This window comes from Hemiscyllium ocellatum, chromosome 34 (genome assembly GCF_020745735.1).
Source record: "Hemiscyllium ocellatum isolate sHemOce1 chromosome 34, sHemOce1.pat.X.cur, whole genome shotgun sequence".
NCBI lineage: Eukaryota > Metazoa > Chordata > Chondrichthyes > Orectolobiformes > Hemiscylliidae > Hemiscyllium > Hemiscyllium ocellatum.
Window position 1 is genome coordinate 39,165,085 of NC_083434.1, and position 18,025 is coordinate 39,183,109.

Genomic DNA, 18,025 nt, shown 5'->3' on the forward strand with positions numbered 1-18,025 from the left:
ACTCTGGAATCAAATGCAGGCCTGTCTGTCTGTGTGGAGTTTGCACATTCTCCCCGTGTCTGCGTAGGTTTCCTCTGGTGCTCCAGTTTACTCCCACAGTCCAAAGATGAGCAGGGTTAGGCAGTTTGTCCATGCTAACTTGCCCATGGTGTCCAGGGACGTGTAAATTAGGTGGATTAGCCATGGGGAATGCAGGGTAACAGGGATGGGGGATTTGTGAGTCTGGTGGGATGCTCTTCAGAGAGTCTATTACTGAATTAAGGTGTCAAGCTTCCTTCCCTAGTAGAAGAGTCAAGAATAAGGTGGGCTTTTACAAGATTGACGATAGCTTCATGGTTATAGTTATTGATATTCATTAATTGAATTTGATTCAGTGGTGAGATTTGAACCTGGGACCCCAGAGAGTCAACCAACTACTCCTACCAGCCCAGTGATATTACCTCTACACCACAATTTCCCCCCATTTCTTTATGGTCTTCCCTGGAATGAGAGCAGTTCACCTGCTTCCCCTCCTCAGCTGGCAATCTGTGTTCCACACTGGGGAAAAGGAATGGTCGAGAGGAAATAAAATACGTACTGAGAAAAAAAAAAGAGGAGAATGGGGGGGGGGGGGGGATACGAAACAACGTTTTGTGAAAAAAAGCAAAAGGAATTAATTATTTATACAGTCCTCCTTCTTCAAACAACTAATTGGAAACCACATGGGAGCGAAGATTCACAGGAAAAGACAACAGATGAAGAGGAGGAGGATTTGTGGCTCAGATCTCACACGGGTATGTTCTTGCAAAGATAACCTTTTACCATTCATGTGTCTCTGCATATGTTGTTATAGTAGAACTATATTTAAAAAAAGAAAGTTCAGCATCCTAGATAAATCAATGGAGGCATGGCCACATATTTGTGTGACAATCTTCTAAGTTTATTCTGTGAACAGGGACACTTGCTGGTCAGCTGTGTGCATTGACAATCTATATCGATGATCTGAGGATGAAGGCCTTGTCATATAAAGTACAGTTGAGGATTCTGGTCTGTACCTGATAGAGTTCAGAAGGCCAAAACTTTCACAATACTGAGAGGCCTGGCTACACAGGGGGTGGAGAAGATGTTTCCACTAATAGGAGAGACAAGGACCTGAAGACACAGCCTCAGAATGAAGGGACAGACCCTTTAGAACTGAAATGAAGAGGAATTTCTTCAGCCGGAATGTGGTGAATCCGAGGAACTCATTGCCACAGGAGGCTGTGGAGGCCAAGTCATTGAGTGTATTTAAGCCAGAGATAGATAGGTTCTTGATTAATAAGGGGATCAAGGGTTATGGGGAAAAGGCAGAGAATGGAGTTGAGAAGTTTATTAGTCATGATTTAAAGATGGAGTAGATTTAATGGGCCAACTGACCTCATACTGCTTCTATATCTTATATTCTTATGGATTTGATATCATTATTTTTGTGATTTTTTTTGGTAGTTGCATGACACTATTGAGACAATACCTATTGCCCACTCTTAATTGTTCTGATGGCAAGAGTCACATGTAGGCCAAAGCAGATTGCATTGGCTGTTGCTTAACTGAGGGTATGTAAAAGTGAACTAGGTTCCCCAAATGTTCATCATAATCCAGATTTTACTTCTCTTACCTTGGAGCTGAGAAGACTATGGGTTCAAGTCCTACGCTGTTTCAAGTGTATGACACAGCAGTGTGGTCAACATGAGGATTTTATTAAAGTGAAGCTTAAGATGTCTGCCAGTAGTGTGTGTATCTCATGGTTAAGGTCACACAACTACAGCAGATGAGGACAAACGTTTGCACATGATCGAACTTCAATCCAAACATCCCTCTTTTGACCACAAGACAAAGAAAGAAAAGGCATGCGTTATCATGTATGTTTTTAAATTCCGATAATCTCTGAAGTGAAAATCATTAAAGTTTGACTGGTCCACCTCGCAGTGGTCAGAGTAGTAGTTGACTGTAACAAGATAATCAGTTCCTTTGAATATGAAGAGATTGACTCCCGGCTTCCTCAGTGATCTGTATGTGATGTCACATGGTTCTCGCTTGGTACTGATTTGCACTGACTGATGTGGCCTATGAATTTGTTACTCAGGTTTGTCCAGTCGAGAACATCTCTTGATTTCCTCAGATCTAACTTCTTGATGGCTTGCATGCATTTACTTTGGCATCTCATCTCCAACTCCTGAGGTATCCCTACAGTGTGGAAGAAGGCCATTTGGCTCATACGGTGTACACCGCTCCTCCGAAGAGCATCCCAAACAGACCCTTACCTCTACTGTAACCCTCCACTTCCCATAGGTAACCCACCGAGCCTGCATATCCCTGGGCACTATGGGTAATTTAGCATGGCCAATGCACTCTAACCTGCAGGTGTTTGGACTGTAGGGGCAAACCCACACAGAAATGGAGAGAACGTAACTATTTCCGTTGTACCATGTGAAAGCTTGGGCTGTAAGGAGAACGTGAAGACTGCAGGTGCTGGAGATCAGAGTCGAGAGTGTGGTGCTGGAAAAGCGCAGCAGGTCAGGCAGCCTCAAGGAGCAGGAGAATCAATGCTTCGAGATAAGCCCTTCATCAGGAATTGGGAAGTGCTCTTATACCAACAGATATGTCCTTATAGTCTCTGGCCATCACAACTTCTTGGAATGGTTAGAGATTTGCATCTTGTTGGATAACTTGCTTGGGTTGAGCAAGGCAATTGTCTGTTCTATTCAGTATCTCTGTTGAGAGTGTTGACTTCCAGAGCATGATGAGCTGCTGTTTCATATTGAATCTGGAAGATTTCACACTGTATTATGACATCCTCTGCTTGTATCCCAGCTTATGAAAGAAACATTGTTCGTGGAATCGTTGTTTGTAATCTTCCAAAAATCCTTATGGTCTGGAAAATTCTCAAAGGATTGCAAAATTACTGATGTGAAAACTTTATTCAAAAACTGAAGGAGGCTGGGGGAGTTGCTGCATTGCTTCATGTGTACACCGCTGACATTGTGAGTCTTATGGTGGAGACACTGAATGGTGAAGGTGATGCATGTGGTATCAGTCATGTGGTAGCAGTGTTCGGCTTCTTGAATGTTGTAAGAGTTGTTCCCATCATCACGCCTTCAATTCTATGGCCCTCAAGGATGAAACTCACTCTCCAAATCTTCTTTTTATTGTTGCCCTGCAGAGGGATGGTCAACAATTAACTTAAGTTTCCACTAAAGTTGTCAATAAATTCCATTTCTAAACCACTTTCTACCTCCCTCCCCAGCTTTAAGATGCTCATTAAAACACCTCGTGGTCCAAGTTTATTTGTAATTTATCTTTAAATCTGGATGAAGATTTGCTCGTTGAGCTGGAAGGTTCATTTTCAGACATTTCGTCACCATACTAGGTAACATTTTCAGTGAGCCTCTGGATGAAGCCTTTGTCCGGACGCTCACTGATGATGTTACCTAGTATGATGACGAAATGTCTGAAAGTGAACCTTCCAGTTCAGTGAGCAAACCTACATCCAGAACGTTAACCTGAGCTACAAATCTCAAAACTTGCTATCCTTAAATCTCCTCATCTGGTTTGCTGTCATATTCTATTCACTAACATTCCTGTTTAGCACTTTTGGGATTTTTTTATTGAATTACAGATGCTATGTAAATGCAAATTGTTGTTGTTGCTATGTGATGAAGCAGGAGAATCCCTGAGGAAATGCACCAGGTCCCATGCTTCCTGTCACACCCACTGACTGAAATATTACAACGCTTCTCAGAACATAAACAATAAGAGCTGGGGTATGTCATTCAATCCTTGAGTCTGCTCCAACACCAATTAGACCATGGTTGATCTTATACCTCAACCCCAACTCCTGAAATTATGTTCATACTCCTTGCATCCTTTAATTCACAAAAAATTACCAACCCCTGTTTCAAATATACTCACTGACTAAGAATTCACAGCATTCTAGGGCTGAGAATTCCAATGTTTCATAATCCTGTTCTCATCTCTGTCTGAAACATGGCCGCCCCCATATTTCAAGACTTAATCCTAGATCCCCCAGACAGGGACAGCATTCCCCTAGTACCTAACCTGTCAAGCTCCCTCAGCATTTGATGAGATCACTTCTCGTTCACTGAATCTCAAGGGAATATAGACCTTGTCTACTCAATCTCTCCTCAAACCACTCATCCTGGGAGCCAGTCTAATGACGTTTTGCTGTACTCCCTCTGAGGCAATTATGTCCCTCCTTGGGTGAAAAGACCAAAATGGAACATGATTTTCCAGGTGTCCACATCAGGGGCATATATAACCTCTGTTATATACCTCCATTCTTACACTCACATCCATTTGTCATAACAGTTTTTCTAATTTGTTCCTATCCCCGCTCATTAAGTTTTCCCTATGTGTGTGAAAGGATGCCTGGATCGCTGTGAGTACCCACATCTCTTACCATTTTCTACTTTTCTTACCTCAGTAGGTAACTTTGTATTTCTACACATTATATTCCATCTGGTATGCTCTTGCCCACCCACCTAACCTGCCTGCATCGCTCTCTTTGCATCTTTCTCACTGCTTACATTCCTGTCCATCTTGGTATCACCAGCAAACCTCGATAAATTAAAACTGTGCCCTCATCCTCATCATTAATGTAGACTTTAAATAGTGGAGGCCCCAGCACTGATCCTTATGGCACCCCATTAATAACAACCTGCAAACCCTAAAATATCCTGCTTATTCCTATTTGGTTTTCTTTGCTTCCACCGATCCTTGATCCATCCTTTTGGAGACTGCACTGCTGAACCAGATAGGGTCTGCAGGTTGTGACATTTTAATTTAGTTTGGTGCCCATTATTAAGTTGAATACAGTAAAGAAAAACTTCACAAGTAGCAAAACTAAAAATGTTATTAATTTAGTTACGCACACATATAAAGAATGAATTGCTATGTTTTTGAACAGTACAAATAAGACTGTGAATAATCACCTTGAATAATATATACAATGTATTATTCATTAATGTCATACTCATCTATTGTAGTCCTGTTGAGTCACTACTGCTGTCATACTTGCTAATGAGATGAACGGTAATTATCAGCATCTGGTGTCTTACAGAATAAATGGGGGTCTTGGAGACATATAATTGGTCTGTCTTTTCATGTGTCCATGCTTCTGAACTTGCATTGGTGCATGTTCATGAACAGTGGGTAACCATTGACTCCAGCAGGATGGTTGACCAGGGAACTGTCCCTCTCTTACTGCCTGGTATCAGGTTAATATATCTTCCATATCCAACAATCTCAGCACTTAACTTGAGTGGCACGGTGGCTCAGTGGTTAGCACTGCTGCCTCACTGTACCAGGGACCCGGGTTCCATTCCAGCCTTTGGCAACTGTCTATGTGAAGTTTGCACATTCTCTCTGTGTCTGCGCGGGTATTCTCTGGGTGTTCAGATTTATTCCCACAGTCCAAAGGTGTGCAAGTTAAGTAGATTGGCCATGGGAAATTGCCCATCATGTCCAGGGAGGTGCACTTTATATGGATTAGTCATAGGAAATGCAGGGTTACAGGGAAAGAGGGGGGTCTGGGTGGGATGCTCTTTGCAGGGTCAGTGTGGACTTGATGGGCTGAATGGCCTGCTTCCAAACTGTAGAGGTTCTATAATTCTGTGAAGCTGGATCTTCAGGCCCAAAGGTAGAAGTAACACTGTGCCATGAGAGCTCCTTACATGACGGTCATCCTTCCTGCAGCAGGACTCAACTCCTGTCCCAACCCTTGGAACAAGTTTGAAGCTGCTGACATTAAACAGTTTGTTTTTTGAATGATGTATGAGTTTTGTTTGGTTGCCGTGGTATCATTGGGCAACATACTTGAAACAGGGTATCCTTTCTGCCTCATATTGTTAATAATGTTACTCTTGACCAAGCTTTGGGCCAATTAATTGTCAACTTGTATGTGTGCAAGTTAGTAAATATGGTCGAAATCACACAATTTACATTTGCAATGCACAATGATTTGGAGGAGTGAGAAACCTGGGTCTGAAACTACTGCTTTCAGCTTAAATCATAGTAACTACAAAGGTACAGGAAAGTAGTGAAAAGGTAAGACAGTAAATATGCAGTGTCAAACCTTTAAGGAGATATTTCATAACTCTCAACATAGATGAATTCCATTGAGAATGTAATATTTTACAAGAAGAATGCAACAACTTTGGCTAACTAAGGAATTTAAGGATGGCCTCAAATTGAAAGGAAAGGTATGCAATGTTGTAAATCTCAGCGGTAACTGAAGATTGGAAAAACATTAGTCTTCAGTAAAAAGGTGACTAAGCAAGTAATAAAGAGCAAAAATAAATTATGAAAATAAACAAGCAAGAAAATAAAAACACATAGTGTGAGCATCTTTCCACAAGCACATGAAAAGGAAGAGAGTAGCTAAAGTAAATTGATCCTGTAGTGAATGAGACCAAGGGATTACTAAAATAAGCAAGGAAATGGCAGGGACATTGAATTAATATATAATGATTTTCTTGGTAGATCACACAAAGCAAAATATCAAGAATAATAGAAAATCAAGAGGCAAAAGAAAAAGAGAAACTTTAAACAATCATTAGGGAAAATGTACTAGGAGAAGAGATGGGACTAAAGGCCGACTAGGTCCCCGGACCTGATGGCCTGCAGGATCTTATAAGAAGAGCTGACAGTGGATGCATTGATTGCAATCTGCTAAAATTCACAAAATCCTGGAAAGGTTCCACCCGATTGGAAAACTCTCAACATAGATGAATTCCATTGAGAATGAAATAATTTACAAGAAGAATGCAACAACTTTGGCTAGCTAAGGAATTTAAGGATGGCCTCAAATTGAAAGGAAAAGTTTAAAATGTTGTTAAGCTCAGAGGTAAAGAAGATTAGTAAAACATTAGACTTCAGCAAAAGGTGGCTAAGCAAGTAATAAAGGGCAAAAATAAATACATTGTGAGGAAACTTACTCGGGAGGCTAGGAACTCTGGAGAGAATAGATCACCTTCTGACTCCTCAAAGCCTCTCGACCATTGACAAAACAAATCAGAAAAGCTGTGGAGTTATCCTTCACTTGCAAGCATGAGTGTAGCTCCAGCAATACCCAAAGCTCAACATCATCCAGGAGAAAGCAGTCTGACTAATTGGCATCCCATTCACCACCATCAACATTCATGCCCTTCACCAGCGATGCACAATGGCAGCAGTGTGTATCATGTAGAAAATTCCCTGCAGTAAGTCACCAAGCTCCTTTGAGAGCATCTTCCCAACTCGTGACCTCTATTACCCAGAAGGATAAAGCCAGCAGATACACGGGAGAACTTGCAAGTTCTCCTTCAAGCCACACACCATCCTGATTTGGAACTGTATCGTTGTTCCTTCACTGTTCCTGGGTCAAAATCCTGAAATTCCCAAACAGTGCTGCAATTGTTCCAACACACAAGAACTGCATTTGTTCAAAAAGCTCATAAGAACCTTCTCCAGGGCCAGTAAGGATAGAGAATAAATACTCAATGATGCCTACATCCTATGATCGAATATAAAATAAAGTAATGTTCCTGTTCAAGAAAGGAGGTTTTCAGGAAGTAGGTGGCAATAAGCCAGTCAGACTAATATGAGTCGTTGGGAAAATGCTGGAATCCATTGTTAAGCAATTAATAGCAAGAAAATAAAGTGAAGCGCAGTCAATATGCCTTAGTTTATTGTAGTAAGATTTGTTGACAATAAAGAGATAGGTGGGAAAGCAAGTTGTGAGGAGAAAATGCAAGAGGCTATAAAAGCATATTAATAGGTTAAGCGAGCGGGCATAAACTTGGCAAGTAGAGTATAATGTAGGAAGATGTGAGCTTGTCCACTTTGGCAGGAGGAATACAAAAGCAGCATCTTATTGAAATTAAAAAGACCTGCAGAATGCATGTGCAAAAAGATACATTGTATATAAATCATAAAACATTAGTTTGCAGAAACAACAAGTAATTAGAAAGCAGGGTCAGTCTTTATTGTGAGGGAAATGGAGTTAAAGAGGTTGGGAAATTTTGTTAAAATGTGTTTAGCACTCATGAGATCACACCCGCAATACTGTGTACAGTTTTCATCATTTAAGGAAAGATACGCTTGTCTTGGAGTTAGCTCCAATAAGATTCAATCAGTTGATTGCTGGGATGAAGAGAGTATCCAATGAGGAAAGATTCAGAAAGCTGGGTGTGACAAATGTATTTTAGGGAAGGAAACCTGCCACTTTTATCTTGTCTGACCTAGACATATCTCCCAATCCACAGCAATCTGGTTGATTCTAAGTGCCCTCTGAAATGTGTCCAGCAAATCACTCAGTTTTATCAAATAATGTACTGTGGGTGTCCCTACACCAGCTGGACAGCAGTGGTTTGAGAAAGCAGCTCACCTTCTCAAGGGCATGGGCAATGTCTGCACTTGATATGTAGTAAAGGCTGGCCCAGCCAGCAACACACACACGACATGGATAAATAAAAACAATTGCAATGGAAAACTAATACTCTTAATATATTGATTGTGTACGGTTATCCTAGTATATAAAGCCAGTTATTAATCATTTAACCGGAGAATTGTTTTAGTAGCTGTCACTGATTTATCCTGCATCTTTTATAAATGTGGTACAGCGAGTGTGCCTGAGGCCAGACTTCAGCTTTATTCAATCCATTATATCTATCCTGTAAAGGATTTGAAGTGATTAGGAAGGGATAATGCATGAGAGAATCTCAAAGCATTACAGTATATTGTGGCATATAAGACGAATTATTCACTATTCCAAGAGTTGTCACAAATGGGAAATATGGCCAATTTCATCACGGGGATGTTAAGTTTGCCTGACTGTGACCACTATCTAAAATAAAAGAAACTCATACTGGGTTTCAATGAACAAGGAAACAAAATCCTATTCACTATTTAAAAAGCCTACCATTTGGCAAAATGAATTACTAGTTGCTAATATGAAATTTAAGATATGCCTTCCTTTAATTCCAAACACATAAACATAAATTCACAAATAGGACGGATATCACAAATGGTTTTTCGGGAATATCATAGGTGAAAAGTATAGACACCAGGGAACAAAGTTTGTGGATCAAGAATCCAAATCAAAAGGCATGGAATGGTATGACTTCCTCAATAAATGGTGATGGTACCACATTGTAGGCGATTGCAGCAACCCTTGATTTGGTATCTGGTCAGTTGGACCTAGGCCTTGACTTGAGTTAGAGTTTTTTTTTCATTTTGCAGAGTCTTGAGAATTATTTCTTTTACCATCACAGAGGGAGAGAAAGGATCGGGCTTACTGGCAGGCCTTTGGATGTCAGAAAGCACAATGCCCTGTCTCCTCTCAGTTCTGTGAAAAAATATTAACTCTTCGAACCAATCCAAAAACGGGTGCTGGACAGTTTCTTTTTTTCAACCCAAAAACACATGGTGCCAGCCTGTCTCAGAAAATGCAGTTTCAGCAAAATGTATATGTTCTTGAGTGAATGAACGATGGTGCAAGGCAAACATGGATGTAATGCAACAAAAGATGGTGGTCTGAAGAAGGTGAATACAGTAACAGTAGAGCCACAACCATCTCCTACTAGTGGTAAATCAGAAGTGGTTACATTCAGTTATAGTCAATGAGTGGACACTACGCAGTTCTACTTTTCCTTTGGAGATGAATAATCCAAACTCCCATTTTCCAATTTACATTTCAAATAAAATACATAGAGTCCTCAAAGAAGGTTGACTTAATCGATTCCTGGGATGAGGGAGTCACCTTAGGGGGAAATGTCAGAAAGGTTGGGTGTGTATCCATGGAAATTCAGAAGCATGAGAGCTGATCATTTTGGGAGGTAAAAGCTCCTGAGAGGCTTTGACAGGATGGGTGCTGAGAGGGATTCTCCTTGTGGCAGAGACTGGGATCGGGGGCACAGTTTAAGACTCAAGTGTCTCCCTTTGAATATGGAGAGGAGGAGAAATTATTGCTCTGAGAGTCAAGAGTCTTTGGAACTCTCCCCCAGAGAGTGATGGAGGCAGTAGCATTAGATATTTTTATAGTAGATAGATTCTTGAGAGATGAGTGAGGCAATGATTATGGGGGAAAGTGGCTAAAAACAGATTGGTCATGGAATGGTGGAGTAGGTTCGAGGGGCAGAATGGTCTGCTCTTGCTGCTAATTCTTTTCTACGTTTATTACAGACTCATCTGCATGGTGATCTCATTTCTCCTATTTACTTTATCAACAATGCTTATCATTTTGAAACCCTTGAGTAGATTTCCTCTTACCCTTCTCTGCTTAAATAAAATGTGACCCAGCATCACTGAATTCTCCTCAGAGATAAAAACACGTCAACAGCTTTGAGAATTGCTCAGGCTCACCTAAACACATGGAAATGCTTTCCTTTGTAATGGGATTTATCGACTTACTGTAATTTCATTTCCATACCCATCTGTAAGCCTTGCTTGAAATGATTAAGGGACATAAAGCTTGAAATGTAGGGCAGTGAGGAAATGGAATATGTACAAAACAATCAGAAAACAATCCCTTTCCGATTTGAAAAATGTCATTCAAAAACTGGAAGTGCTTTTTCAGCCCTCTGTGAAGATTGTACATCTGTTCCAAAACACTCCTGGAAAATTATTGCAATGAGGTTCCACAGAAATTCAAGGGTCAGGACCTTTTAGAAATTTATAAAATCATGGATAAGGTAAAGAGTCAAGGTCTTTTCCCCAGAGTGGGGGAATCCAGAGTCAGAGGGCAGAGGTTTGAGGTGAGGGGGGGATGATTTAAAAGGGACCTGAGGGGCAATGTTTTCATGCTGAAGCAGGGTGTGTGTATGGAATGAGCTGCCAGAGGAAGTGGTGGAGGCTGGTACAATTCTAACATTTAAAAGGCACCTGGATGGGTATATGAATAGGAAGGGTTTGGAGGGATATGGGCCAAATGATGACAAATGGGAAGAGATTAACTTAAAAGGCTGTTTTCCCTGGAGCATCGGAGGCTGAGGGGCCTTATAGAAGTTTACAAAATTATGAGGGGCATAGATAGGATAAATAGACAAAGTCTTTTCCCTGGGGTCAGGGAGTCCAGAACTAGAGGGCACAGGTTTAGGGTGAGAGGGGAAAGATATAAAAGAGACCTAAGAGACAACTTTTTCACACAGAGGGTGGTACATGTATGGAATGAACTGCCAGAGGAAGTGGTGGAGGCTGGTAGAATTGGACATTTAAAAGGCATCTGGATGGGTATATGAATAGGAAGGGTTTAGAGAGATATGGGCTGGGTGCTGGCAGGTGGAACTAGATTGGGTTGGGATATCTGGTTGGCATGGACGGATTGGTCTGAAGGGTGTGTTTCTATGCTGTACATCTCTATGACTCTATGACTTTGTCTTCTGGTATTCACAATCTTCCATATTCAGAACGTAGCACATTTACCCAACGGCAGGGTGCTGGTTAACAATTGAATGTTGCCATTTTCACCCCCTCCAGAACCATTTTTGTTTTGTTACTTGAGCCAGCCCCTCCATTTTGCTTTGTCCCATTATCCCTCAGTTAGTGTCTCTCTTTTACTGAGGAGACTTTATTGTGAACCGTTTTTTGACCCCTCTGCCGATCTCTGTATTTGCTTCAAAGAATTAGGAATAAAAATTACCGATGGTGCAATGGCGTAGAAGGAGGAAGTTTGGCCCATTTAATCCATGCTGCCCCAAATGCGTCTCCTCCCATCCATTATTCCAGCTGCTCTCAGCTGGGTCGAACATTGTGCTGATGGATTCAGCATGGCTTGCCTCCAGAAGCAGTTTTCTAACAGGATGTTATAGGGGCGAACACAACATTCTGGCGATCCATCTCAGAAGACAAAGTCTTAGCAAAAAAGATGGCATCTCATAAGGCACCAGGGCGACCACCTTTATGTTTGTCATCACCTGGCATGCCTGAGGGGCACCACACTGGTACATCAGTCTTGGGTCTCCTCCTCCCCTGCAGGGGATCTAAGTCAGTGGATGATTCTTACTGAGCATAAAAGATATAAAAAACGCTGAGCAGTAAACTCATGGTGAAGACTAAACATGCGCCATGTCTGGGTGTGAATTGCTGCAGCTTGCAACATACTTGTACACAATCCCAATCCTCTGAATGGCAGGGCTTTTTTTGTTATATTCATTGTTTTTCACCTAGAATCATGACAAATGCAGACCCCAGTACTTTACATAACGAAACAGTGTCCTGTTTAATTGCTGGTTTTGGGTCGAGACTCTATAGAGTCATTATATATCAATCAATAGCATAGAAATAATGCGTTCACTTCCCAAAAAAATGAAAAACTGCGGATGCTGGAAATCAGAAACAAAAACAGCAATTGCTGGAAAAACTCATCAGGTCTGTCAGGACCTGTGGAGAGAGAAAGCAGAGTTAACATTTCAGGTCCATTGACCTCTGAAAGACCCAAAATGTTATCTCTACTTTCTCTCTTCAGATGCTGCCAGACCTGCTGTGTTTTTGCAGCAATTTCTGTTTTTGCCACTGCATTCGCTTTCATGGCTGAGCAACCCATCAAGGTTCCTTGATAGCGGCCTCCAAACCTGTGACCTCTACCACTGAGAAGGGCAAGGGCATCTGATACCACCACCTACAGTTTCCCTCCAAGCCACTCCCCATCCTGACTTGGATATGTATTGCTGTGCAGTGTCACAAGGTCAGAATCCTGGAATTCCCATCCTCATTGCACTGGGGCTATTCTAACATCCCAAGGACTGCAGCAGTTCAAGAAAGTAGCTCCATATTACCTTCTATGGGACATTTAGGGATGGGAATAAATGCTGGCCTACCAACAATGCCCACATCCTGTGATCAAATAGAACAAAAACCAGGCCAACTGGTCTCTTGGTCTCTGGCGTTGTTTGTATCAGTTAGCCTTACCATTCTGATTACAACCTCTCACCTTGCCTCCTCTCCTCCCCTTCCCTGTCACACATGTATTAAGCCTCTCCATATTGGAGTCAACATAATTTGTTTCAACTATTTTGTATGGCACTTTCTCATCACATTCATGGACATTACATTCTTCCTGAAATCTCAGTTTAATCTATTAGTGACTAACCCCACCCAGAATTCTACATTCTGGTCCTTGTTAGTAGCAGCATTTCTACAAACATCCCACCAAAACACTTCAGAGTTCTGAAAGACTTCAGTCAGATCTCCTTTCAGTCTTTTTTTCTTCAGTTTATTTTATGCGAATTTTGAAAATTTGTCCATGCAGTAAAATGGGCTCGAGGGGCTGAATGGTCTACTCTGCTCTTATTTCTTACATTCCAGAGAAAAGAGCCCCTGAGTGCTTAACCTCTCTTACATGATTGTCCTCTCTATGAATTGTTGCAATTCCCTAGTAATTCTTTTCTGTACATCGACTCAATGCCCTTGTAGGAGAAAGTGAGGACTGCAGATGCTGGAGATCAGAGCTGAAAATGTGTTGCTGGAAAAGCGCAGCAGGTCAGGCAGCATCCAAGGAGCAGGAGAGTCAATGTTTCGGGCATGAGCCCTTTTCCAGCAACACATTTCCAGCTCAATGCCCTTGTAGGATGGAGATCAGGGCCAGAATTGGGGTACTGTCCTAGGTCTTGGCTGGTGGCTGGAGAGTCAGTGAAAGACTTTAGAAAGGCCCCAGAACAACGCACCAACCAGGCAGCAGTGAGGCCTCCTGCTGGAGTCAAGACCCCCCCCTGACAGAGGCAAGATGCTCTTGCACTTGTGTGGGGTTATGGCTCCTGCCAACGATACCCATCAGTACCCCAGGACGACACATTAACTCAGGCCACAGTGATGTGAAGTTGAGGTGGAGGAGTGAGGAGTTTCATAGCGGGGTGTTCATGGGGGCTGAGGATGGGGGATTTGGAAGCATGGGAACTGGCATGGCGATCAGTGGAACCACACCTTTCCCACTGGCAAATCTCTCAATTAGACACTCATCGCCTCTGACCACGCACAGGCAGTAGCGTAGTGGCAATACCACTGGACTCGTAATCCAGAACCTGCTGTAAGGACTTGAGGTTGGATCACATCAGGACTGATTGTACAACTTGAATTCAATAAAATCTGGAATTAACAGGTGGTCTATTAGTGACCATGTTGACAACCTTTGTTGGGTTGTCACAAAAAAAATCCCATCTGGTCCATTAATGTCCTTTAAGGAAGAAAATCGCCATCCTTACCTGGCCTGACCTTTATGTGACTCCAGACCAACACCAATCTGGTTGACTCCCAACTGTCCTTGGAAACTCGGGCTGGGCAATAAATGCTGCCTGGCCACCAGTGCTCATAATTCATGAACAAATACAAAAAAGGGCCTACCCTTACCCAGAGGAGACAAATCACCCACCAGTTCTGATCTGTCATAAATGGTGTTGTGGTCTTACAGACCCTGATTGCCAATGATAATAAAACATTTTGCATATTTAGTTTTCTGTGGGGCAGCATGGTGGCTCAGTGGTTAGCACTGCTGCCTCACTGCGTCAGGAACCCAGGTTCGATTCCACCCTCAGGTGTGGAGTTTGCACATTCTCTGCATGGGTTTCCTCCTCCAGTCCAAAGATGTGCAGATTTGGTGGATTGGCATGCTAAATTACCCCATAGTATCCAGGGATGTACAGGCTAGGTGGATTAGCCATGGGAAATGTAGGGTTACTGGGAAAGGGTAAGTCTGGGTGGGATGCCTGCAGAGGGTTAGTGTGGATTCAGTGGGTCAAATGGCTTGCTTTCACACTGTAGGGATTAGATGAGAAGGGCAGCAATAATGGCACCCTTGTTCTTGAAGAGAAATGCTGAGGTTTTTGGGGATTTGCACCTTTGCAAGTTGCAAGCTGCCTTGACAATTGCCCCTCTCTCTCCCTCTTTTTCCATGTATGTGTACGTATCTATGTGTATGTTTATCTGTGTGAGTACATTTTTGTGTGTATATGTATCAGTGTGTTTATATATAACTGTGTGTATGTATCTGTGTGTGCATGTGTATCTGTGAATCTGTATGTGCATACGTATCTGTGTGTCTATTTATCACCTTGTGTGTATGTATGTGTATCTGTGTATATCGGTGTGTATGTGCATGTGTCTATGTATCTATATATGTATTTCTATGTCTAAGTATCTGTGTGCGTATATGTGTTAATGTGTATATATCTATGTATGTTTATGTATGTGTGTGTGGGTATATATCTGTGTATGTTTATACATGTGTGTGGGTATAAATCTGTGCATGTCTTTGTATCTGTATGTGGGTATATATCTGTGTATGTTTATGTATCTGTGTGTGGGTATATATCTGTGCATGTTTATGTATCTGTATGTGGGTATATATCTGTGCATGTTTATGTATCTGTGTGTGGGTATAAATCTGTGCATGTTTATGTATCTGTATGTGGGTATATATCTGTGCATGTTTACATATCTGTGCATGTTTACATTTCTGTGTATGTTTATGTATCTGTGTGTGTGTCTGTGTATGTTTATGTATCTGAGTATGGGTATATATCTGTGCATGTTTACATATCTGTGTATGTTTATGTATCTGAGTGTGGGTATATATCTGTGTATGTTTATGTAACTGTGCATGTTTATATATCTGTGTGTGCATATCTGTGTATGTTTATGTATCTGAGTGTGGGTATATATCTGTGTATGTTTATGTAACTGTGCATGTTTATATATCTGTGTGTGCATATCTGTGTATGTTTATGTATCTGTGTATGTTTGAGATTAGATTAGATTACTTAGATTACGTACAGTGTGCAAACAGGCCCTTCGGCCCAACAAGTCCACACTGACCTGCCGAAGCGCAACCCACCCATACCCCTACATTTACCTCTTACCTAACACTACGGGCAATTTAGCATGGCCAATTCACCTGACCCGCACATCTTTGGACTGTGGGAGGAAACCGGAGCACCCGGAGGAAACCCACGCAGACACGGGGAGAATGTGCAAACTCCACACAGTCAGTCGCCTGAGTCGGGAATTGAACCCGGGTCTCAGGCGCTGTGAGGCAGCAGTGCTAACCACTGTGCCACTGTGCCGCCCACATTATGTATCTGTGGGTGGGTATATATCTGTGCATATTAACATATCTGTGTATGTTTATGTATATGTGTGTGTATATCTGTGTATGTTTATGTATCTGTGTGTGTATATCTGTGTATGAGTGTATATCTGTGTATGTTTATGTATCTGTGTGTATATATTTGTGTATGTTTATGTATCTGTGTATGTATATCTGTGTATGTTTATATATCTGTGGGTGTATATCTGTGTATGTTTATGTATCTGTGTATGTATATCTGTGTATGTTTATGTACCTGTGTGTATATTTGTGTATGTTTATGTATCTGGGTATGTATATCTGTGTATGTTTATGTATCTGGGTATGTATATCTGTGTATGTTTATGTACCTGTGTGTATATTTGTGTATGTTTATGTATCTGGGTATGTATATCTGTGTATGTTTATGTATCTGTGTATGTATATCTGTGTATGTTTATGTATCTGGGTATGTATATCTGTGTATGGTTATATATCTGTGTGTGGTTATGTATCTGTGTATGGTTATGTATCTGAGTGGATATCTGTGTAAGTTTATGTATCTGGGTATGTATATCTGTGTGTGGTTATGTATCTGTGTATGTTTACGTATCTGTGTATGGTTATGTATCTGTGTATGGTTATGTATCTGTGTATGGTTATATATCTGTGTGTGGTTATGTATCTGTGTGTGGTTATGTATCTGTGTGTATATCTGTGTAAGTTTATGTATCTGTGTGTGCATCCAGACCACGTGGGGTCTCAGATCCCAGGGCACATGCTGCCGGCCGCGCACATGCGCAGTAGCTCCGCGGACACGGTGTCCATAAAGTTTTGTTGAAAGTCAGCGGCAAGATGGCGGCGCCCAGGGAGTGAGGTGAGCTGCTGCTGTTACTACAACAGGATCCTTCACAAATACAAAGGGAGTGGCCTGAGGAAGGCGAAATAAACTACACAAGGTTTTCAGGTGTACCATGAGGCAGATTTTGTTTTGTATTTTGACTTTATTTCTTTGCAATATAAATTATTTCCTGTCCCTTCCTCTGATTAGTGGCACTGGGCTGATTTATTCTTAATTCATTCAGACTTGGTCTCCTTTTTCTATTTTTTTGAATCCAGCTGTGATTTATTTATTATAGCCCACAGATTTAGTCTTTCCTGCAGTTGACTTATTTAGATTAGTCTTATTGACTCCTAAAATTTGAAAAATATTGCAGAAAATACTGGGAAGCTCAGCAGGTCTGACAGATCTTTGGAGAAAGAGTTTTGAGTCATGTGTGACTTCTTCAAAACCCTCTGTTTTTTCTTAATCCACAGATGCTACAAAATCTGCTGAGTTCCTCCAGATTCTGTTTTAAATTTTCAGCATTTGCTGTATTTTCCCCATAATCTCAAAACACATCATTCGCAGCACTTCCATAGTTATTTATAAAAGAGATTAATCTATTCAATGTACTTCTGTGTTCTGGTTTTGTCCCTTGTATGTCCATTTTGCACTTTCATTAATGTCTTCTGTATCCATCCTATAATAAGATAAGAGCTGCTTATACTACTCCAGGTGTGATTTAGCCAATTTTTTGTATCTGGTTAACATAACATTTCAGCTTTTTAATCCAATCCCTTTTAGAAGTTTTTTAATGGTCTTATTCATCTATTGTGATTTATAAGTTTGTGTCCTTGGATCTCTCTTGCCTTCACTCTGAACCTTTGAGGGGTTGAGTGCAATCGAAAGGAAGGAAGTCTGCCTTGTTGACTTGGGATGGTTACATGATGAGTAGTGCAAGTATGACTATACTGAGATGAACAGCTGCAAATGTGTTGCTGGTCAAAGCACAGCAGGCCAGGCAGCATCTCAGGAATAGAGAATTCGACGTTTCGAGCATAAGCCCTTCATCAGGAATAATGAAGGGCTTATGCTCGAAACGTCGAATTCTCTATTCCTGAGATGCTGCCTGG

General features: G+C 41.4%; 1 protein-coding gene across 4 annotated transcripts in view; it reads left to right on the forward strand.

Moving 5' to 3' along the window:
• The first annotated feature begins 707 nt into the window (after positions 1-707).
• Positions 708-18,025, forward strand: part of lars2 (leucyl-tRNA synthetase 2, mitochondrial) — a 138,090-nt gene continuing 120,772 nt past the window's right edge. For 3 of the 4 annotated variants that reach the window (XR_009646902.1, XM_060849823.1, XM_060849825.1), the window contains exon 1: positions 16,863-16,946. The gene's annotated coding sequence lies outside the window, so the exon portion shown is untranslated. Of the gene's footprint in view, positions 774-16,862; positions 16,947-18,025 lie in introns of those variants that run through there. The other variant, XM_060849824.1, reaches the window with a different exon arrangement.